This window comes from Colias eurytheme, chromosome 21 (genome assembly GCF_061535395.1).
Source record: "Colias eurytheme isolate Ceu_HAF_F1 chromosome 21, ilColEury1 Martin Lab GWU primary, whole genome shotgun sequence".
Lineage (NCBI taxonomy): Eukaryota > Metazoa > Arthropoda > Insecta > Lepidoptera > Pieridae > Colias > Colias eurytheme.
Window position 1 is genome coordinate 8115037 of NC_143000.1, and position 21903 is coordinate 8136939.

At 30.8% G+C, this 21903-nt stretch overlaps 1 protein-coding gene and 1 non-coding gene across 2 annotated transcripts in view; one reads left to right on the forward strand and one right to left on the reverse strand.

The window, feature by feature from the left end:
* Positions 1–11382, reverse strand: part of Gld (Glucose dehydrogenase) — a 54183-nt gene extending 42801 nt beyond the window's left edge. Inside the window, exon 1 of the mRNA XM_090114353.1 lies at positions 11231–11382. The gene's annotated coding sequence lies outside the window, so the exon portion shown is untranslated. The remainder of the gene's footprint in view (positions 1–11230) is intronic.
* Positions 11383–19018: 7636 nt separating this feature from the next.
* Positions 19019–19091, forward strand: TRNAV-CAC (transfer RNA valine (anticodon CAC)). Its single transcript has one exon. It is a non-coding gene; the product is annotated as a tRNA-Val (tRNA).
* Positions 19092–21903: the final 2812 nt, after the last annotated feature.

A 21903-nucleotide genomic window follows, 5' to 3' on the forward strand; every position in this document is an offset into this window, starting at 1 on the left:
TTATAGGGCCTAGAGATCCCCTATAGTCCGGACGTTTTCATGCAGTACCTTGTAATTCGACAAAATATAACGGACATAAAACATAATAATAAGATAAGATGTTATAGGTACTTCTGATACAGAAGTAGCTACAAATCATGCTTCATTGTGTATTTTGGAATTGAAACAATATCTTCGAGTAGAGCACAATAGTGGTGGAACTTTTTTATATACAGGTTGTACACTGTTAAATTATGCTTGAGCGACGTAAAAATTGTCAAAAAATTCAGCAATTTTAGACATGTCGGATTACAGGGGGCGACGGATAGGCCAGGGGCCGGTGTAACGCGGGTCTACTATATACCTACCGTTTGGTAAGACTGCTTGCGGCACTATTCAGACTCATAATTAATGATTGTAAAGATACAAAGATTCATTTGTTTTGCCTTGAACTGTTATCTATGTTATCTATTGAATAAATGTTTCTTTTGGATCTGTCTGTTAGTGTTGTACATAATCTACAAAATGTGATGAGAGAGAGGTACAATACCTCTATGTTAAATAATGATAAGTACAAACTACAACTCATACAGGAATTTTAAATTGTCTATCAGTACGTCTGTAATTTGAAATGGTTAAAGACCCTTTGAGTATAGACTAGAGTCCAGACCAATTTTTGTTTTCAAATCGGCCAAAAGTTCTCAATTCGTAGACAATACAGTATACTGTATATTGTGTAGGTACCAATATGTTTTTTACTGTATAACTATACTGTATTTTTAACATTTTTTTTTACTTATAATTTATTTTTTTTAAGTTGCCATCAAAAAATCTTTAATGCAGACGAAGCAGTATGAGATAGTTTGAGTACTAGTATAGTATCTTATCTGTGTTTTGAGATAAATTTTAATGGTTGTTTCATGGTAGAGCTTAATTATTATTAATGGTAGACCTTGTAATTTCGATTATTGTTATAGATATTATTTGCCAAACAATAGGAGATTTAATCTTATACAAATTCGGGGTCATGAATCCTATGTACTAAGTATGGACATTTAAATAAAAATGGGTTAGGTACTCAATTATGAAATATTATGAAATTCGAATGTATAAATAATATGTAAATCAGACCGCATTTTATACGAATGGTTGAATATAAATAATTATTTTTTTTATGACTTTTTTATCTCATTTCAAAGCTGAAGAGTTTGCTTGTTTGTTTATTTAACCGCCGCGCGCTAATCTCAGAAACTACCTACTGGTCCGATATGAAAAATTCTTTCAGTGTTAGATTATATAGTTTAGTGTTTATATAGTTTCTCGAGGAAGGCTATAGGCTATATACATAATTATATTATCATCACGCTAAGACCAACAGGAGTGGAGCACTGCGGGACACAGCTAGTAAATAATTGTATGATATTTTCAGTAAAATTTTTTATCCTAGCCCAGTTAACTTGGCGAATTCAGTTATGTAGATAATTGCATGTGTGTAGATAATTGTATGACGTCAAAAAATTAAATAAAGTCATATCTTTTACAATATCATGTTTAAGGATATTCTAAGTCACGTCGTCCTGAAACACTATCTTCATTTGAATCTTTCGTGTCATCAGAAGGTGAAAACATAGAAAGTGCAACACTACTTGTTGGCTGTTGCATACAATATGCGCCTTCGTAACTATCTCTCGTTAATTGGCTTGGTTACAAATTGGCAGTATCGGAAGTTCGTTAGGATCTATGAAATAAGGATGAAATGTTGTTCTCTATGGTTTAGATGTTTATAGAATTAACTTTACATGGAATAAATAAACGTTTATTTGTATTAAGTACCTAAATCTGCCGAAAAGAAAGCGTAAACTAACATAAAATGCTCTTTATAGAGATTAAGGTTCTCTTTGTTATTATATCACAGCCATATTACTAAATTAAAATACTGTTCATCTATTATGATTAATTAATTTTCTCTTTATGATTAATTAATTAATGTAACATTTAATGTAGAGTTGGATGCAAAAAAACTGAAAAATAGAGATGAAAATATAAAATATTTTTTTAAACAGCTGCAGCGTTTAGAAGCGATACGTGTTTCTATAAAAAAATATGTTTCCTGATATTGTCATAGTTTATATTTTATTTATTAAATAATTTGTGACGGTGGAATCTTACATAGATAATATTAAATATATATAGGTATTTTAAACCTTTAAGCACAATATTGTATGAAAAGGTAGTCATTTGTGATTATAGTTTATGAATTATGCGTAATTTCGTAAATCTAATGTCTCAATTATATTGTATTTTGTGTGGGTGTGTTTAGGAATCCTAAGAATGCCTTCATTTGAATGTTTTATGCATGTATTACAACTACACATTATATATTCATTCATTCATTCATTCATTATATATCATACATTTAATCTATGACTTTACTTAATATTATTAAGCTTGTTTGAATGCAGTAATCTTAGGAACTATTAGTCCGATTTGAAAAATTATTTCGGTGTAAGATAGCCCATTTATCGAGGAAGGCTATAATATATTATCAAACGCTAAGGCCAGCAGGAGCGGAGCAATGCGGGTAAAACCGCGGGGTACAGTTAGTGATTACTTCATATAGTACTGGTAAATATTAATGATTGTTACCGATATTATAATGAATTTTGTATTACGGTATATTCAGAACCAAGAATAATTTAAGTGTAAAAAATAAATGCTAAAGGAGTAACTTTATCAAAGTTACTCCTTTCTCGCCAGAGAATACAAGATCTGATCAGTTATATATGATTAGTTGGCTTGTTTGGTTTTCACTTATCAGTAATTTAGTAAGGATTTTTTCGCCCATTGAAGATAAGATAAAAGCGATGTTAGTCACACGATATCTTTATAATAAAAACCGGCCAAGTGCGAGTCAGACTCGCACGAAGGGTTCCGTACATTATATACGTATCATCTTTAATAGAAAATCACGTTTAAAAAACGAAAAAATCACTTGTATATACCCCTTAATATTTTATGGGCTTTTATTATACGGGCGAAGCTGGGGCGGACCGCTAGTTTGAAATAAACTACATTCTAGATCATGTGGCAGGAAACTATCAAACTATATTCGAAATACCTTTGTCTGAACATCGGGAACTTTCTCTTCGTCCTTAGAACGATGTAAGAACTAAGCTGCTAAATAATATGCTTTTATGTCGATGTAAATAGAAATTTATGTACCATGAAGGTACCATGTAGTCATGTACTTAATGGAGTGTCTTAATATTTATGATATAATCAATTTATAGCTCTTCTGTTCACAAATATAATTCTAAATCCTCGAACAACGTTTTTCAAATGACAATAATTTAATTTTGAATATGTGCTCCATGCTCTATCTTCTAATATCATTTTTATTTGATCACATTACTAGTTACTCCAATGGAGAGATTTATTATATGTTTCTTGTTATATTACAATTATTTACTATGATAATTGATAACCTATTGATAGCTAAATAGCTTACCTACATTTGAAATATTAATTTAATTTGAATAGCCCTTAAATACTCTTAAAAATGGTTTGCTAGTAATAAACGTTTTTCTGAATCGGAATTAAGTTGCAATATGACATTCCTCTAATGTATACAGGATTTGCCTTTCACACACCATGTACCTACTTGGTTTTTCCTAGCATTAGAAGATAGGGTTGCCACGTACGTTACGAATTATGCTAACCAAATATACAAAAAAATACGGGTTGCACTCGAAGGCTGCCGCGGTAAAGCTATTGCATAGCATTGCATCGCTGTGCCGGTTGTAGTGGGGGCTGTTAGGTTTTTTCGTTACGGAATTTTTACATTTGGTCGCCGCGCTCATGGCCCGCGATAGAAGCTATGCAATAACTTAAAAATAATTTATAATTTACACTCCATAAATATCAGTATTATGCTGGCGGTAATTTATTTTTGTGAATGAATTTTGTAATTAATTAAAATTTTAATAAGAAAATATTTAATGCGATAATTTAGGAGATGCAAGTTTGTATCATATAAGGCACGCGAGCAAAGCCGCGGGCGCAAGAGTACAGACTATAGGTAGGTACTCACGATAGTAAATTTAGCTAAATAAGTACATTTAATAATTTTGATAGAGTTTCAATTCTCATAATCTTGAATCAAAGACTCAGAAATACGACAAAGTTTTAAGAAATACGACATATTGTAGGCAAATTACTGAAAGGTACTTATCGAGCATGTAAGTATCTCTGAAAGCGCGAGAATAACAAAAATGCAATACACCAAACCAAAACATCAACCACAATGCTGGACATGTATAAAATACAAAAATATTTCGATTTTACTACTTCCGTAAATTATAATTATAATCACAAGGACAAGATTACTCAGTACCCTAGGGTACTTGTAATGAAGGTACATAATATAATACTCTATTAGCTCAGTATCTATTTATTTAAATAATGAAAAACAACATTTACTGTGTATTGACAACCCTAGTCCTACACTAATGCATTTTTGTGCAATCGATAAAAAAACGGAAATTATTTTGTAATTGTAAAAAACTACAGATTTACTATAGAATTACGGTAATCGCGGAACCATATTTAGTATTATATACGTAGTATATTATTATTAGTCTGTGGTATTATTCAGTCCAAGCACCATAATATTTTTCCAAGTAACTAGTTGTATTTATAAAACCTTGATATTTTTATTTTTAATTAAAATATATGGAAATAAAAGTTCATAATTAAAATACGAAACAAAGAATATAAATCTTATTCTATTAAGGGCTGATTTTTCAATCCTTGGTTAAAACTTATTCGTTGAATAACGTATTAAACTACCATTTCAAAAATGTATTCTAATTACATACCTACTTGCATTTGACAGTTTACGTGACATTTTAATATTATCGTGTAATACTTTATTAGACAGATAAGTTTTAACCAAGGATTGAAAAATCAGCCCTTATAGCATTTAATTATTTTCTCTTTTTGCATTTTTTTAAATTAAATTGTCTCTATTGCCTCGGAACGATTTTAACATTTTTATTACACGTACATAAAACTTGATAGTGTTATGAAATACTGCTTAAAAAAATGCTGCTTTTCACAGCCAAAATAAAGCAGCGAGCATGTCGACAAAAAGTGAGATATTAATATATTTTAAGTGAGATATTAATATATTACATAATAATGTAAACAACAATCAAACCAAATTAAACCTTAATCGGTCCATTAACTTTATATTTAATAGATAGAATATTTATTTTAAACTAGCTGCTCGTCCCGGCTCCGCCCGGGTTGACCCGGGATAAAAACATCATAATATATAGGCTTCTCATGCTCTAAAATCTATTCAATTCAATCAAACAAACAAACATACAAAAAATCTAATATTTCCTCTTTAAAAAATTATAGTGTATTAGATAGTACGAATAATAATACATATATCATGTTTAAAATTAAACACGATGGGTAGGTACTGCTTAGGGTACATAAAAATCAAGTAAATCACAGAAAATAGAATGAAACTTAAAAAAAACAATAAAACCATCAGATTTCAATATTGCAAATTGGAATGATGGGACAATACCGCCAATCGGTAACGGTTATATAACTTCGTCGCTCACGCAATAAATCTGACCGACATCTTTTATTTTTTTGTTGCACGCAGCTCTAGTATCACTTATGATTTGTGATATACTTATAGATATTTGCGATTGTTTTTGAGAGCTTGATAATGGGTCTATCAAGATTGGATATCTTAAGCAGATCATATTGGAATTACCTATTTGCGTCGATAGTTTAAAATAGATCTTGTGGGAATTCCCTGGTTAATAGATATTTAGTTATTTTTAAACTATTTATCTCATACCTTTTAATTATTTATAAGTTATTCAAATTCATTTTTTCTAAAAAAAACGTATTATTTGCCGTGGATCGAATTATAACAAAATTAATTCTGTTTAGATACGGCGGTTCATTATAACAATAACGATTATGGTCCAAAGCGGCCTATTTTGATCAAGGCTAGCATTTTGCACAGTAAACACATTATTGTAAAAAATAGTGAATAATTTCAGATTTATGTATTCTTTTTTTGTGTGGTGTTTCTCAATGTTAGCCAGAAGGGCTTCTACATTTTAACGCGGACGCGTGGGTGAACTGAAGGTTCACCCTGGTAGCGACATGCGCGAGGGCGTCCTCCCGCCACGGGGATCTCGAACCTCGGCTTGGGCTGTCGCTCGAGTGGAGGAGGCCGGAAGGGCCCTAGTCGGACGGGTCAGATTTATGTAGTATGGCATTGACATTCTATTGTTAATTTTTGCATACCAATCAATTGGCGATTTGTGCTGAACAATGAACTATGTAACATCTGCAAATCTTTCATATTTTTTGCAATATAAATATTTCATTTCATAAATTATACTACACTGGTGTCTTAAAAAAAGACAGCCTTTTCTTTATTTGCGTCGAGAGTAAAATTTCAAGGTCGCGTCATGGCAATACATATTGTAGCAATACCGTCACATCATGGAGTAAGGCGAAGACTTTGGTATCTTTGAATCTTGCCAAAGAAGTTTCACTTCTGACACGTGCTCGGCACACACGCTCCTTTCTTATTAAACTCATAAACTTAAAAATACTACAAAGTAAAGTATTTTGTAAAGCCTTCCTGAAGCGTGTTTACTGTTTTAGCTGTCATGCCAATACATAATTGTAACTGAGTACACCTCTAACAGCACAACCAAATAAATAGAAGCATAGTCTTACTACCGATCCAACTAAGAAGGATAAAGTGATATTATTGCACTCTGTATTACCTATTGAGAAACTAAACTAAAACAGTTATATTCACAGCACGCATGCTATGAAAACTCCATTCATTAAGGAAATTAATGAATCAGATTTACACAATCGCAAACCTGGATATTTCACATAAGTCTATTTTGTTGTCACTCAGCATTAGCGAAGGTTTTTTTGATTTATTATCTCATTGAAAATAAGCTTATTAGTAAAGATTTATAATTACGTATGTTCATATTAACATAATTTTAAAGAGTAGTACCTAATAGTGAATAATATCAGACATTTGAAACTACATAAAATCAGTTATTGTTTACAATATTATTATAAATTTATAAATTTAGGCGGGATTCGAACCCGCGTCCTTCACGCCAATCCGAAGCGAACGCCTGACCAATTCAGCTACCCGTGATCCCTCCAGTGCAATCACAGTGCAATCGAATTTATTCTATCCTTTCGGTTTTATATGTCTGAGGGAGGGAAGGGACAGGGAAGGCACTGCGCTTTCATTATCGTCTATTGAGATAATAATGAACTATCTCAACCAATACGAAACATTATTTCAATGAATGGCGTGCATTTTGATTAAAGTAAGGATCAATTCAAAATATTATGTATTATAAATTTAAAAAACAACACTCTTTTTTTTTTCAATGCCCTTATCTTTAATTAGTGGCTAATCACAAACTTAATTTAATAACAATTTCTCTAATTAGTGATCACAAACTGTGCTATTCAAGAACGTAATATTTTGAAGTCTACATCAGGATCTATATTTTTGCAACAGATATACATAGTATTATATAAACGTATATATAACTGTTTATCATACTGTTTACTAACAAGACTTCTTAGTTCGTTAACAGTACCATCATTAACCTCCACGCTCTTAGCTAATATCTTCAAATATATTTTGAAAGGCCTGCACGGGGTCAACTATTCGGAACAATGGATGAAGCTTGAATGAACAATAGGGGATTATCAATGTCTTGGATAACCTTTATTACATTATACACAAGAGAGACAATAAGTGTGAATGTTGGATTATCATCTTGGAGATTGAATTTGTGTTATTATCATTGATTGGAATCTGTAGTATTTTGTTTAGTGGGTTTATTGGTGTTGGTATTATTTTGTTGTGTTAGTCTTTCTTGTATGGATGGATGAACCTTATTGATGTTGGAGATACAATCTGTGTTGTGTTTTAGTTGTTTGTGCACTTAATTTATTGTGTAAATCACTTTCATTACACATGTCGATTGTATTATGGTTATAATATGTATAATTTTAAACAAAATACCTGACAATAAAGATATATGTATATTATTCTTCGTATAATTATTATATTTTGGCATTTGTTATATTCACGATTCAAGTTAATAGGGTTTCATCAAATTTGTATTATCCTAACTCAAATGCATTAGCTAATAATAACTATAGAAACTTGTTTACAAAATTTAAAAAACTTGTCTTGAAACGTTGCTTAAAATATATTTACCATGAAATATAATATGCATCTTTGCTTAGTATATTTTGTAAATGGAATGAATTAAAATAGAAAGGTTCTTCCCAAGGTCCGAGTCGTCTGTCGTGACGTACAAATATCACAATTATCGTACAGTTTAGTTACGCCATTTTTGAGCTTTTATGTTTCTCTTGGTAGCTTATTAGATTTTATGGATTAGTGTATTGTTTTATATTCAATAAATATTGTAATGAATTATAACTCAACTGTTAGATTATTTAGAAGCAAGAGTATGTATTGCGCGTGTTTCTATGGTAGAGACATAAAATTTGTTTATTACAAAATTATACAGAATCATAATTCGTTGCCTGGAAGAGATCACTGTTTTAGCGATAAGGCCACCTAATTGTGCCTTAATATGTTTAATATTAAGTGTTCTTTATTATTGTTTAGTGTTATCGTTCAAACCGAATGATAACGTAAAAGAATCAATAAATCTAAGAGAAAAAAAAAACTATAAATTTTTTCAAATGCCTAGGCCATAGATTGATTAAAACTTCCACACAGGGACACCCTATATACCTAATAACTACTTTAATTAAGTTACAATTTCGATTTTGATGGAATAGATTGATCACACTTGCAATTAGACTGGGGTAGAAGCCTTTGAAAATAGTGAAAAGATAAAAAAAATCGCAGTCGGATGAAACCCATTAGAAGAGGAGGGGAATATGATAAAAATGTAAGGAAAAATAAATTACGGTCAATCCGAGTTCGGGGAGCGGGAGGGGGGAGCTTTTAAGAGGAAAAAATGGTTTCTCTCGATTTCCGACAAAACTACAAGTCCTATAGAAAAAAGTTCAATGGCAAAGTTGTAGGTAATTAAAAGTTCTACAACTTTTGTATTCACAATTTTTTTCACATAACCTAAAAATTTAGGTGAAAAATTCAAAAAACCAAGTTTTTGGTCTTTTATTTCTATCTACTTCAAAATTTATTTTTTTTCTACGAAATTTGGTGGAAACTTACTTTATTATGTCCCAAATACACTGTTATTTATTTGATTGAAAATATTTATTTTTTCGCCTTATTTTGAATTAATACCAAAAAAACAACCTAATTTTCAATCGAAAAGTCACCCGTCAAAATATCAGCTTTTTTCAAAAACTTGGGGTGCCTTTTATTCATTGAAATCTCTACTTTCATATGGTGTAAAAAGAATAAACACCACCATAGTAAATGTTCTCAGGAAATGCATACAAACAGTCTGAAAATTAGCTTTTACTAAATCAGGCACAATTCTTGAACTCTATATCTTCTCTTGTATCGGCTTTTCGGTAATATTTCAAAAGAAAAATAATTATCTGTTCTAAGTTTAATATTTTACAGCATATTCAAAAGCAAAATGATGTCGATAAAAACATTTCAGGTAGTTCGAGAAGTGTGCCTGATTTAGTAAAAGCTAATTTTCAGACTGTTTGTATGCATTTCCTGAGAACATTTACTATGGTGGTGTTTATTTTTTTTACACCATATGAAAGTAGAGATTTCAATGAATAAAAGGCACCCCAAGTTTTTGAAAAAAGCTGATATTTTGACGGGTGACTTTTCGATTGAAAATTAGGTTGTTTTTTTGGTATTCATTCAAAATAAGGCGAAAAAATAAATATTTTCAATCAAATAAATTACAGTGTATTTGGGACATAATAAAGTAAGTTTCCACGAAATTTCGTAGAAAAAAAATATATTTTGAAGTAGATAGAAATAAAAGACCAAAAACTTGGTTTTTTGAATTTTTCACCTAAATTTTTAGGTTATGTGAAAAAATTGTGAATACAAAAGTTGTAGAACTTTTAATTACCTACAACTTTGCCATTGAACTTTTTTCTATAGGACTTGTAGTTTTGTCGGAAATCGAGAGAAACCATTTTTTTCTCTTAAAAGCTCCCCCCTCCCGCTTCCCGAACTCGGATTGACCGTAATTTATTTTTCCTTACATTTTTATCATATTCCCCTCCTTTTCTAATGGGTTTCATCCGACTGCGATTTTTTTTTGTTTCAAAAATTATCTACTCTAGTCTAAATGCTATAATCGTTGTTACAAATAACTTAGCGCATTATTTACGGCACATATCGTTTATAACATGTAGAAGATAGTTAGTTGATCCACGCGGCTTCGTCTGTTCTCAAAAGGTTTTTTTTAAATATAATTTTTATTACATTGATAATGATGATGAGTATTTTTAACATGATATTATTATCTTCCTGAATGATTGATTATTAAAAACAAAAATCATTTAGAAGCTGTAGTTCCTGGGGTTTTCTTCTCAAAAAATAAATTCGTAGATTATTACCCACCTTTTGTCTAAATTTTTCATTGTATGGATGGTTTTTTTAAGTCCATTGTTGTATACAATAAAATAATAATGTCTATAACATTTTCTTTGGTTTATTAATTACATAAAGTTCAAAAGAATCGCACGATCTCGACTTATATTTTGACCTAGTTTCTGATGTTGCTAAAAATAGAGCATAATATCAAGTAAAAACAATATTTATTTGTTTATTATAAGTCCGGTAACTTGTCTAAACTCTAACGTATTGGTAATGATAAAGATTTCAACGCGCTACACTACGTTCAGAATCGAAGTTCGTAAAAATTTCAAGAGCTTTGAGGTAGGTAAGTTCGTTACTTATTTGAAAGTAAAGTGCTTTCTTCTGTTAGATATTATATTAATTAAAATGATTATTAAATTTCAATTAATCAATAATATCTCTCTGATTAATTTATCTCTTTTTTGCCTATTAGAAAAACTAAACAATATCATATTTTTTAGTAGCTTTAAATCATCACAAATAAGTTATTTATTTATCTTAAATTTAGAAAAATTGTATAATGTACACACTTCAAAATTAACCAAGCATCTAATCACCTGAATAATATTAATTATTATATAATTTAATATTACGCACCTTAACACCAGTCCAGATAAAAAGTTCACTTTCGAATGCACTTTGCGTGCGGTGCGCGCGCGCGTTTGTCACAGACTGCGTGGAACGGACCAGGTCACTCGGGTTACGAGGTACCTGGGGGCAAAGCCCCAGGGGCGAAGGCTCCAACGTTGCAAAGATGCTTGTCCTACTAATAGTATAAATGCGAAAGTTTGTGAGGATGGATGCATGTGTATGTGTGTGTATGTTTGTTACTCTTACACGCAAATAGTACTTAATAGATTACAATGAAATTTGGCACACACATAGAGGGTAACTTATGTTAACACATAGGATATGTTTTATCCCTGAAATCCCACAGGAACGGGAACTATGGCGGGTTTTCTTTGAAAATGTGGGCGGAAAGCTCGTTTCAAACTTCTTTGACAAGATTCAAAGATACCAAAATCGCCGCCTTACTCCTTAACGTGATGGTATTGTCATGACGTGACCTTGAAATTTTACTCTCAACGCGCCTAAAGAAGTTTCACTTGAATAATAGATATCCCAGGTTCAAGCTTTGGCCGTTGTAGTGATACGGTTAGTATTAAAGAATGATGTGTTACAATATAGGAATGGTTATGAGGTTTGCATGACTGTGGTATAGAAATGTTTCTAAATTTATAAATGTGATGAGTAGTTATACTTATAATAGGTACATAATATTAGAAGGAATTAAAAATACGACAAATAAGCAGTTAAAAACTCCTAAATAACATACATGTTATTTTGAATTAAACCTTAAAAAGTAAAGCAAACGCGACATTCTGATAGTAGGAATAAAATGTAAAATAATATTTTTAAAGTAACATAAAAGCTATTTTATAATAATAAATTATAATAATAAACATTTTATGTGTACTGTTTAATTGATAATAGTTTTTACTCATTTCTGTATTTTTACTTTCCCTTCTACACCTACTAAATACTACAAAATAATATAAACATTTTACTATTAAATATAAATACAATCTACAAGTATATATACAAAAAATATAATGCCCTATTCGCTACCGTATTAAATAAACATTACAATAATTAATTACAATTTATATTATCACAAAAAAATAAACGCATTATAAGCGTAATTATCTAATATGTAAAATACCTAACCTAACCTCTATGGTAATAAACCATGAAGGTAGCCTATGTTCACCATGTTATTATAAGCCTTGTTGGTGATAAAAACATATCTAAGGTTAAGCTATGTCTATGGTCACTTTTTCAATATTTAAAAACAAAAGATTCTAAGAATTGTTTGGTTTTATGATCAAGGTTAATTAATATTATTGTAAAATCACGACATTGAAGGAGAATCATTGTTATTTGAATTTCAGCTTTAATTTGTAAATTAAAATTACTATCTTTAATTATTACTAGCTTCCGCCCACGACTTTGTACGTGCATCCCCGTTTTTCCCCGTTCCCACAAGAATTTCGGTAAATCCTTTCTTAGCGGATGCCTACGTCCTACATGTATAGATGTTAGGACGTAGGCATGCAGGTAGACCTGCATGCCAAATTTCAGCCCGATACGTCCAGTGGTTTGGGCTGTACGTTCATAGATCACTATATCAGTCACCTTTGAGTTTTATATATACTATAGATTAATTATATTGTCAACTAGCGGTCCGCCCCGGCTTCGCCCGTGGTACATATTTACGTTTTCTCTACATAAGAACGATCCTCGTACTTCAAGGAATATAATAAAAAAAGAATTATCGAAATCGGTCCACCCGTTCTCGAGTTATGCGCTTACCAACACATTTTGCGATTCATTTTTATATATAAGAAGATTTTAGAACTTATAATGTATAAAATAAAAAAATATGTTGGATGTAATATCTGTATCTAACGCAATGTAATGAAGAAAAATATCTGAAAAAATCCTACTATTTTTTTACACTAAAAGATCATGAAAGAATGTTCTTGCTTCCTGAGATTAGCGCGTTCAAACAAACAATTACTCTTCTGCTTTATACCTAATCTTATATATAAAAATGAATCGCAAAATGTGTTGGTAAGCGCATAACTCGAGAACGGCTGAACCGATTTCGATAATTCTTTTTATTATATTCTTTGAAGTACGAGGATGGTTCTTATGTAGAGAAAACGTAAATATTATGTACTACGGGCGAAGCCGGGGCGGACCGCTTGTATTGTATAGATTTTCGGTGCAGGAACATAAACCGTCATTCCAAAGAGGATATAATCACTACGTTTCGTCATTCTGCTAACACTAAGCTCTCCTTCTTAGTAATATTAAACATAGATTAACCAAATCCTTTTAAGAAATGTCATCGTAGCCATGACATTAATACAGTTAAATGCTAAAAACATTAGTGCATCGCTCTTATATGTTGCGAAAGTCGTTCATAGTTAATACTATACACTTTTAATATTTTTATATTGAAGAAACATGATACCTACTTAACTAATTGGAATTGATTAGAAATTCAATATATTATGTATGTATAAAAATTAATACAGCGATCGCTATTTTGGTCTACTTTCATCAATAATTCATTTTATTGGGAAATCAACAATAGCATTTACGTAATTTTACATTTTGCAGTTCTTTGATGATAGCAAAAAAATTCGTCTATTTTTTTGTGTTTTTCGGCAATTTTTGTAGTATGTATAGTGTTTTGTAGAACAATTTTATAGACATTGTAAAACTGAAAAAGAGAAAAAGAGATAGATAAAGCAAAAATTATTTTAGGCCTTTAATTCATTATTTCGTAATTGATACTTTCAAGTTTCCAAGGACATGTATAAAGCTCTAAATTTTATTTTTTGCTACATAAAATTATTATCACTAAGTTAATAGTTTCATATTAATAATATTAGAATATTTACCTATTTTGTAACGGTAATTTGCCTTACGGATATAAAAGTGAAGGGACATATAGTATTAAACTAGATCGCTATGATATTATTAGAAAAATCGCACTTTTATGATTGAACCGGCTTCAATGATTGACATAAGGTAAACCGCTTATAAGGCTTTTCATATCTAGACGGTGTATAGACGCTGATTAATCGGAATAGAAATAAATTATTATTTGATGAACTTACCTATAAATAGTGAACCTTCTAAGCGTTCCTACTATCTTCGACCACATCTCAGCTTAACTTAAAATCAGGCGAGATTGTGGTCAAGTACTCCTAAAAGTTTCAAAGTTTTATTTGCTGCTTTACCATTTTTAACCGACTTCCAAAAAAACGAGGAGGTTATCAATTCGGCCGGTATAATTTTTTTTTTTTTTTTTTTTGGATGTATGTACACCGATTACTCCTAGGTTTTTTAACCGATTTACGTGATTCTTTTTTTGTTCGATGCGGGATGGTGTCGAATTGGTCCCATAAAAATTTTATTCGGATAAACCCAGTAGTTTTTATTTTATGAGCATTTTTGTCTGTACTCGATGACTTCATTGACATGTAGCAAGTAACTTTGATTTACTTCCCGGTAACCGATTGAGCTGAAATTTTGTATACTTATGTAAATTGGATAGCGATGAAACATTATCATGACATAGAGCTGATTTGATGATGGAATCGGAAGGTGGCCTTAGGAACTCAGTAGTATATTGACTCAATTATATCGAGATTGGGCTCGTTTGATTCGTGTTGATAAATACACTAAAAAGTATTAAATAAAAATAACTGCGTTAAAAACAACCGACTTCATAAACAGAAAAGTAAAAAATAAAAAAGATTTGATATTATTAATTACTACATATTATTTAGATGTGCTATTTATTAAATAGGTTTGAAGTCGGTGCCAAACACTAGTATTAAGCCCGTGCACCGACATCAAACCTTTTTAGTAAATAGCACATCTAAATAATATGTAGTAATTAATAATATCAAATCTTTTTTATTTTTTACTTTTCTGTTTATGAAGTCGGTTGTTTTTAACGCAGTTATTTTTATAAGCAATTGTTTTCAAGACGTTGCAGAGTGACGATATACATACATATCCTTTAGGTCGCTTTAGCTAGCTTAGTATATATTGTATTGCATTTTTGTCATTTCCTTTGTCACACAGCATTGAACATTTTTTGACTAAAGTATGAAAAATGGAAAATCCAAAAGTGCACGCCTCATAATTTTTTTTTAATAAATATTTATTAATTATTATTTTTGTTTATTTAATAATAATTAAACCACATCGAATCAGACCCTGAAAAATGAAAGGGTTCTATTCCTGAGCATACTCAAGCGTAAGAGAAAAAAAAAGACTCGATTAGTAAAGTATTTCGGTCGCTATCGTGTTAACAAGAAAAAGGATCCGCACATACAGACACACAGACGTCCAAGACAGAACTTTTTTAAACTGTTTTTTAACTAGTTTAAATAACAAAAATGATATCAAAAATATCATGAACGTTAAAAATAGTGTTTTTTCTTAATATGTGTGTGTAATGTGTATGTATTACCTTACAAGTGCAATGTATGATACATAAAGACATTTTAAGTTTGAAAAATCAGATGTTTTGCGCGAAGTGACAGTAGTACCCACCTCAACGCTTCGCTTATGAGGCGTGCAATACATGTGTCGACGGGTAAACCGTCAGCTAGTAAACAGCCTTATCTTTGTTCAGCCTCAGGGGTTCACCTATGATCAGTTATAGGCGTATCTAGAGCTATACATGATACCAGTTTAAACTCTTACACAATAGATATATTATCATATTAGTTACTAATACGTAATTGTTGAGGAGAGATTTTTAGAAGGACATGGTATTGGATAAATAGTTGATATGTATCTGATTTCTATGGGTCAGAAGGTTACTAATAGATAGAACAATTTCAGACTAGAGTACCTCTTGTGTTTAGATTTCATAACCATGCTGTGCGTTATAATAATATTATCTTCTATAAAATATTTTTAATTTTATAATTTGCAACTGGTGTACAACTTTGAAATTTATGTTGCGTACCTACATATTAAGATCGATAAAAAAATACTTCGCAGTTTTACTTCTTCTTCTTTTTACTACATTTTATAAAGGCTTACTGGTATTTTTCTGACGATAACGAGGAAATCATATTTATAACTTAAGTATAGGTTTAAAAAAGTGGATAAAATTATTTTTATTAAAACAAGAAAACTACTGGAGTTCCATTTCCAGAGCTCATATAATAATATAATTTATTATTTTCACATTATATTAAAGAGTATTAAACAGTAACAAATTTTTAGAGATCACTCATCGACCAGTAAATATTTGCTTAATTCATCCGGGATACTACCTCCCAAGGAAAACAGTCTAATATAATAGGCTAGATATAGAACTAAAATAAGATTCACATGTTGGCAACTCACAAAGCTTATAATCTGTTTGCTTCCACAAATAATAATCGATCATTGAAACCATTACATACAAGGGCACAACATTTAAGGTTACCATAGTAACCCAATTATTTCAAAACGCGAACATTAAAGTACAGTAAAGTTAATAGGAATCTTCAACAAAACCATCCGTAGCAGCTTCCCACGGCACATCACTTTCGGTTTCGCGAGGTGATCACGATTTAGTGTTGTGCTTCTTATCGATATAAACCATCTTTTTGAACTTCCTCTTTTGGGACTTTTTTGTATAAACTAAATACAAAACTTGTTATTTTATAAAGTAAATCAAGACCTATGTGATATCATCATATTATTAGAACGAATAAATGTTATTAAAGTGTATTTTCACGTCAATATACTTTAATAGTGTTTAATGCTCAGGAAACTGCATACGGTACCTCAATTTTTTTAACCAATTTAATGAAATGTTATACGTTCGTACTAAAATATAATGTTAGATGGTATCTAATTAACTGCTTTGATTTTTTTTAATCGCTCGAAAAATCTCACTTCGTTGTATAACAATAATACTTTCTAGCCTAGATAATTTTCAATGCAAATGAAACGTATAAAATAACTCATAAGCACTATAATGGAAATAAAAAATAGCTACCTACCATTAAATATTTATAGACACAAGTTAGTTAAGGTGACATTAAGTATAACGTTCTCGATTACACTTTCTTCCTTATATGAAAACAATTAAAAAACTATTATCATGTATATAATACCTACCATGATAACACTTCTTCGATTAATAAGAAAGAAAAGATCATTCAATTATAAACACTATGGTATTCTGCTTATACAATTTTGATGAGATACAAAAAAAAAATATAATTTGGAAAATCCAAAAGTGCACGCCTCATAATTTTTTTTTAATAAATATTTATTAATTATTATTTTTGTTTATTTAATAACAATTAAACCACATCGAATCAGACCCTGAAAAATGAAAGGGTTCTATTCCTGAGCATACTCAAGCGTAAGAGAAAAAAAAAGACTCGATTAGTAAAGTATTTCGGTCGCTATCGTGTTAACAAGAAAAAGGATCCGCACATACAGACACACGGACGTCCAAGACAGAACTTTTTTAAACTGTTTTTTAACTAGTTTAAATAACAAAAATGACATCAAAAATATCATGAACGTTAAAAATAGTGTTTTTTTCTTAATATGTGTGTGTATGTATTATCTTACAAGTGCAATGTATGATACATAAAGACATTTTAAGTTTGAAAAATCAGATGTTTTGCGCGAAGTGACAGTAGTACCCACCTCAACGCTTCGCTTATGAGGCGTGCAATAAGTAGGCACAACAATATAAATATATGTAATTTACATAAAGATTTGCTCGGTTTTCTAGAGTAAATCATCAATTAATTAGGGTTTAATTAGGCTTCAATCACTATAAGTCCATACTATATATTTATTTCTTTATTTAATCGATAGTTTCCCGCCAACACTAGTATAATTATCTAGTTCAACTAGCTGAACTCTAGTGTAAGTGAACTTTTGTTATTACGTCGTGAATTAAGACCTTGTTTCGCAGTTTACGCAGTAATACAATTGCATAAATTGTAATTAAAATATAATTAAGTGATGGTCCAATGTCGATAAAAATACTCAAAGGTTGTTGAACGATAAGTTACTAGTTATTAGAGTATTATATTATCTGTGCTAGTTATTCACTAAATCATTATTTTTCATGATTTCCTTTTAAAATATGATTCACTGCTTTTATAAATATGTAAGTAAATTTACTTATTAGTGGAAACAATAAGACAGTGTTGTTATGAGTTTGACAAAAAACAGACAGCTAACTTCTGGAAGTTTATTCACAAAAAAAATCCATATTAGATCATCGAGATAGTATTAGATGCACACATTTTGTGTTACCTAATTTTAACTCCTATTTATTAACCTGAAGCAGTACAATTTAAATAATTTTATATGAAATATAAATGTCTTCCTTATTCACATCTAAATTGTGATTATAATACCTAATTATGAATTATCTTGCTAATTTATAGCAATACTAACACAAACATCATAATACATAGATACTTATTTAGGTCAAGAGGGTGGGAAAAACAAAAGAATAAGTAGATACATTCATCACAAATTTTCAGAAATTAAGCAAAAAGACACGAACAGTATTTTTGTTTACTATGGATTTTTTTTTCATCAAATGTTTGAAATTGTAAGTAGGTATATAATTTAATGCTACAAACATCATAAACTTTATTTCAGTTTAAACAAGCTGCTTGACCCGGCTCTGTCCGGGTAGTCTTAAGTTATAAGTGGTGAAACTAACACAACCTTTTTTTAAAAGGTTATCAAAAACATAATATAAATGGATAAAACAAGACCATATAACTATTCGATAATTTTGAACAACTCTTTCAAGTTTCCGTAGTGTAGCGGTTATCACGTGTGCTTCACACGCACAAGGTCCCCGGTTCGATCCCGGGCGGAAACAGTGCTTTTAATTTTTGCATTATGCTTTCAAATTAATTTTATTGATAAGATAAAGAATATTATAGTATAAATACAATTGTTTTATGAAGAGAAAATTTTATATATTTTATTTAATTTGCAATTGTTATTTTAAAAGTCGAAATCTGTTACGTCCATCCATCTATAAATAAATCTACAATATCCATTCTCTAACATAATCGTCAATATTATGAAAACGGCATTTTAAGAACGCCTCCGAATTTTTAATAGCATTTATGACTGAAATCTAAAGCTGTGTTAAATTAATGTAAGGCGTAGAATATTGTGTTATCTTGCAACAACATACAATATTTTAAGTATTTAACGACGTGTGTCCTGCTCCTGTCCTCCAATATTTTCCGACTAATATTATAAATTTCAAAGTTTGTATTTACCTATGTTTGTTACTCCTTCATGCAAAACTGCTGAACCGATTTTCATAAAATTTGGCACACACATAGAGGATAATTAGGATTAAAACATAGGAAAGAATTTATCCCGAATTGCCGAACGGGAAATAAGCGGGTTTTTCTTTTGCTACCACGCGGGTGAATAAACGGGCGAAGAGCTCTAGTAATAAAATGAGTGTTGATCTCTTGCAAATATATATTTTTTTTTGACGTGACAACGTCTTATAATTCGATAGAGTCAGCTGCACGCACGAAACAACATGACTCATGCGGCGTTATCTCGCTCTGAGGCGTTCCCTATGTGGCTTGAAGTGCAAGCGAGAGCGCGGAACGAGCGACAAAGAAGCACAATCGGACGTTGTCACGTTCAACTATCGTCAGTAAACCGACTTTACAGACAACCGTGCAGACAACCAATTATTTATTAGCATTGATTAGTCAAAAAATCTATTCTTTCTCGTTATGATATCGGATATGATTTCTTTAACATTCAGTGTACCTATATATACTTAATACACCATATTCAATTCCTCATAAAATTTAATGAATAAAATATTGCTAGCAAGATTTGTATGTATTCACTGTTGGTTTGGCTTAATAAATAAATAAATAAAATATAATCATAATATTATGTTTTACAATCACACTAGGCACCGCTACCACAGAATAATAACTAGTAGCTAGCTACCCGCGCTGCATGGTGGCCGTTCCATGTACCCGGACAAGCACCACTCTATTTGAACACCGAGTGACTGGAATCTTTCTGAATCTGTGTTCGAGTTCCCTCACGAGTACAATCTGGAGGTCGTCAAACGTAGAGTGAACAGTTCACAGAACAGCTACTTTCTAAGTTCTAGCAAAGAGTATACCATCTTAGACCACACCTCGCTAGCATCAGCATTCAAGATCGTGGTCAATACTATCGTTCATAAAAAAATAAATAAAATAAATAGATAACGTTTTTATACTTAAATCGACATTGAAAACTATTATTTATGTTATAATGTTGCACTCGTAAAATTTGCATTTCCATTGTATTTTATTTTATTGACATGTTCGCACATTCAAATCGTAATATTTATTATCCTTTAAATATTATTATGTAACTTCCATGTAATAAAAAATAATAGAGCTATGACTTTTTCTTTATCGGAATCGCGAGGGACTGGAACATGCTTCCTGATTCTGTGTTCCCCGACGAGTACAATATGGAGGTCTTCAAGCGTAGAGTGAACAGCCCCCCTAGTCAAGTGGCTTTCTGTTAGCGTAGCGTTCAATAGAATAGACTACGAATGTATGAGATTGACGTAAGCTGTAGATACGTTTGTTCAATAGAATAGACTACGAATGTATGAGATTGACGTAAGCTGTAGATACGTTTATCTACAGCTTACGTCAATCTCATACATTCGTAGTCTATTCTATTGAACGCTACGCTAACAGAAAACCACTTGACTAGGGGGGCAGGTACCTTCTAGGGAAGCGCGTTTCATCTTAGATCACATCTCAATTCTCAACTGAACATCAGGCGAGATTGCGTTGCGGTCAAGCGCTTCCCTATTCACATTAATAAAAATAAAAATAAATGTCACTGTTTAACTAATCTTAAATATGTTTAGGTATAAAATACAATTGGAAAATATTGAAAACTAGCTTTCCACCCGCGGCTTCGCCCGCGTTTTCAAAGAAAAACCCGTTCCCGTAGGATTTCCGGGATAAAACCTATCCTATGTCCTTTCTCCCGAGAAAGGACATATTTTGATAGAGATTTTATAGAGATATTTTGATACCCGATCAAAATATCTCTATACCGAATTTCATGCAAATTGTTCAGTAGTTAAGGCGTGATTGAGTAACAGACAGACAGACAGAGTTACTTTCGCATTTATAATATTAGTATGGATGTCATACTTAGATATCATAATATCTTATAATATAGGTACTGAATAATATAGAAAATAGCATGCTTTTTAAATACTTCTTTTCAGCAAATTTAATATTAAACATTCTACATAATATTATATTGTTTATTTTGATTTTTGACCGCCTTAATTAATATACCTATATTATATACGTATAGACAATATAATAAAAGACACCAGCGCTCTGTCCTTTAACTTCATAATGACACGATTAAAAATTTAACATAATTTGGGCAATAAATCTTAATTTTAAGGTTCATTTATTTTAATATATTTATAAGAAATGGAACGGGGTTATTGGAATTTTGTAATGATAATAATTAATAATGTGTGTTTTAGGTGTTAATTAATTAAAATATTCAACAATTCGAGAATCTTCTCAGTTCTCACAATAAAAATGAATACTTATGTTTAAAGGTACGGAATAATATTCCTGTTTCTTGTACTATTATGTAGGTAATGA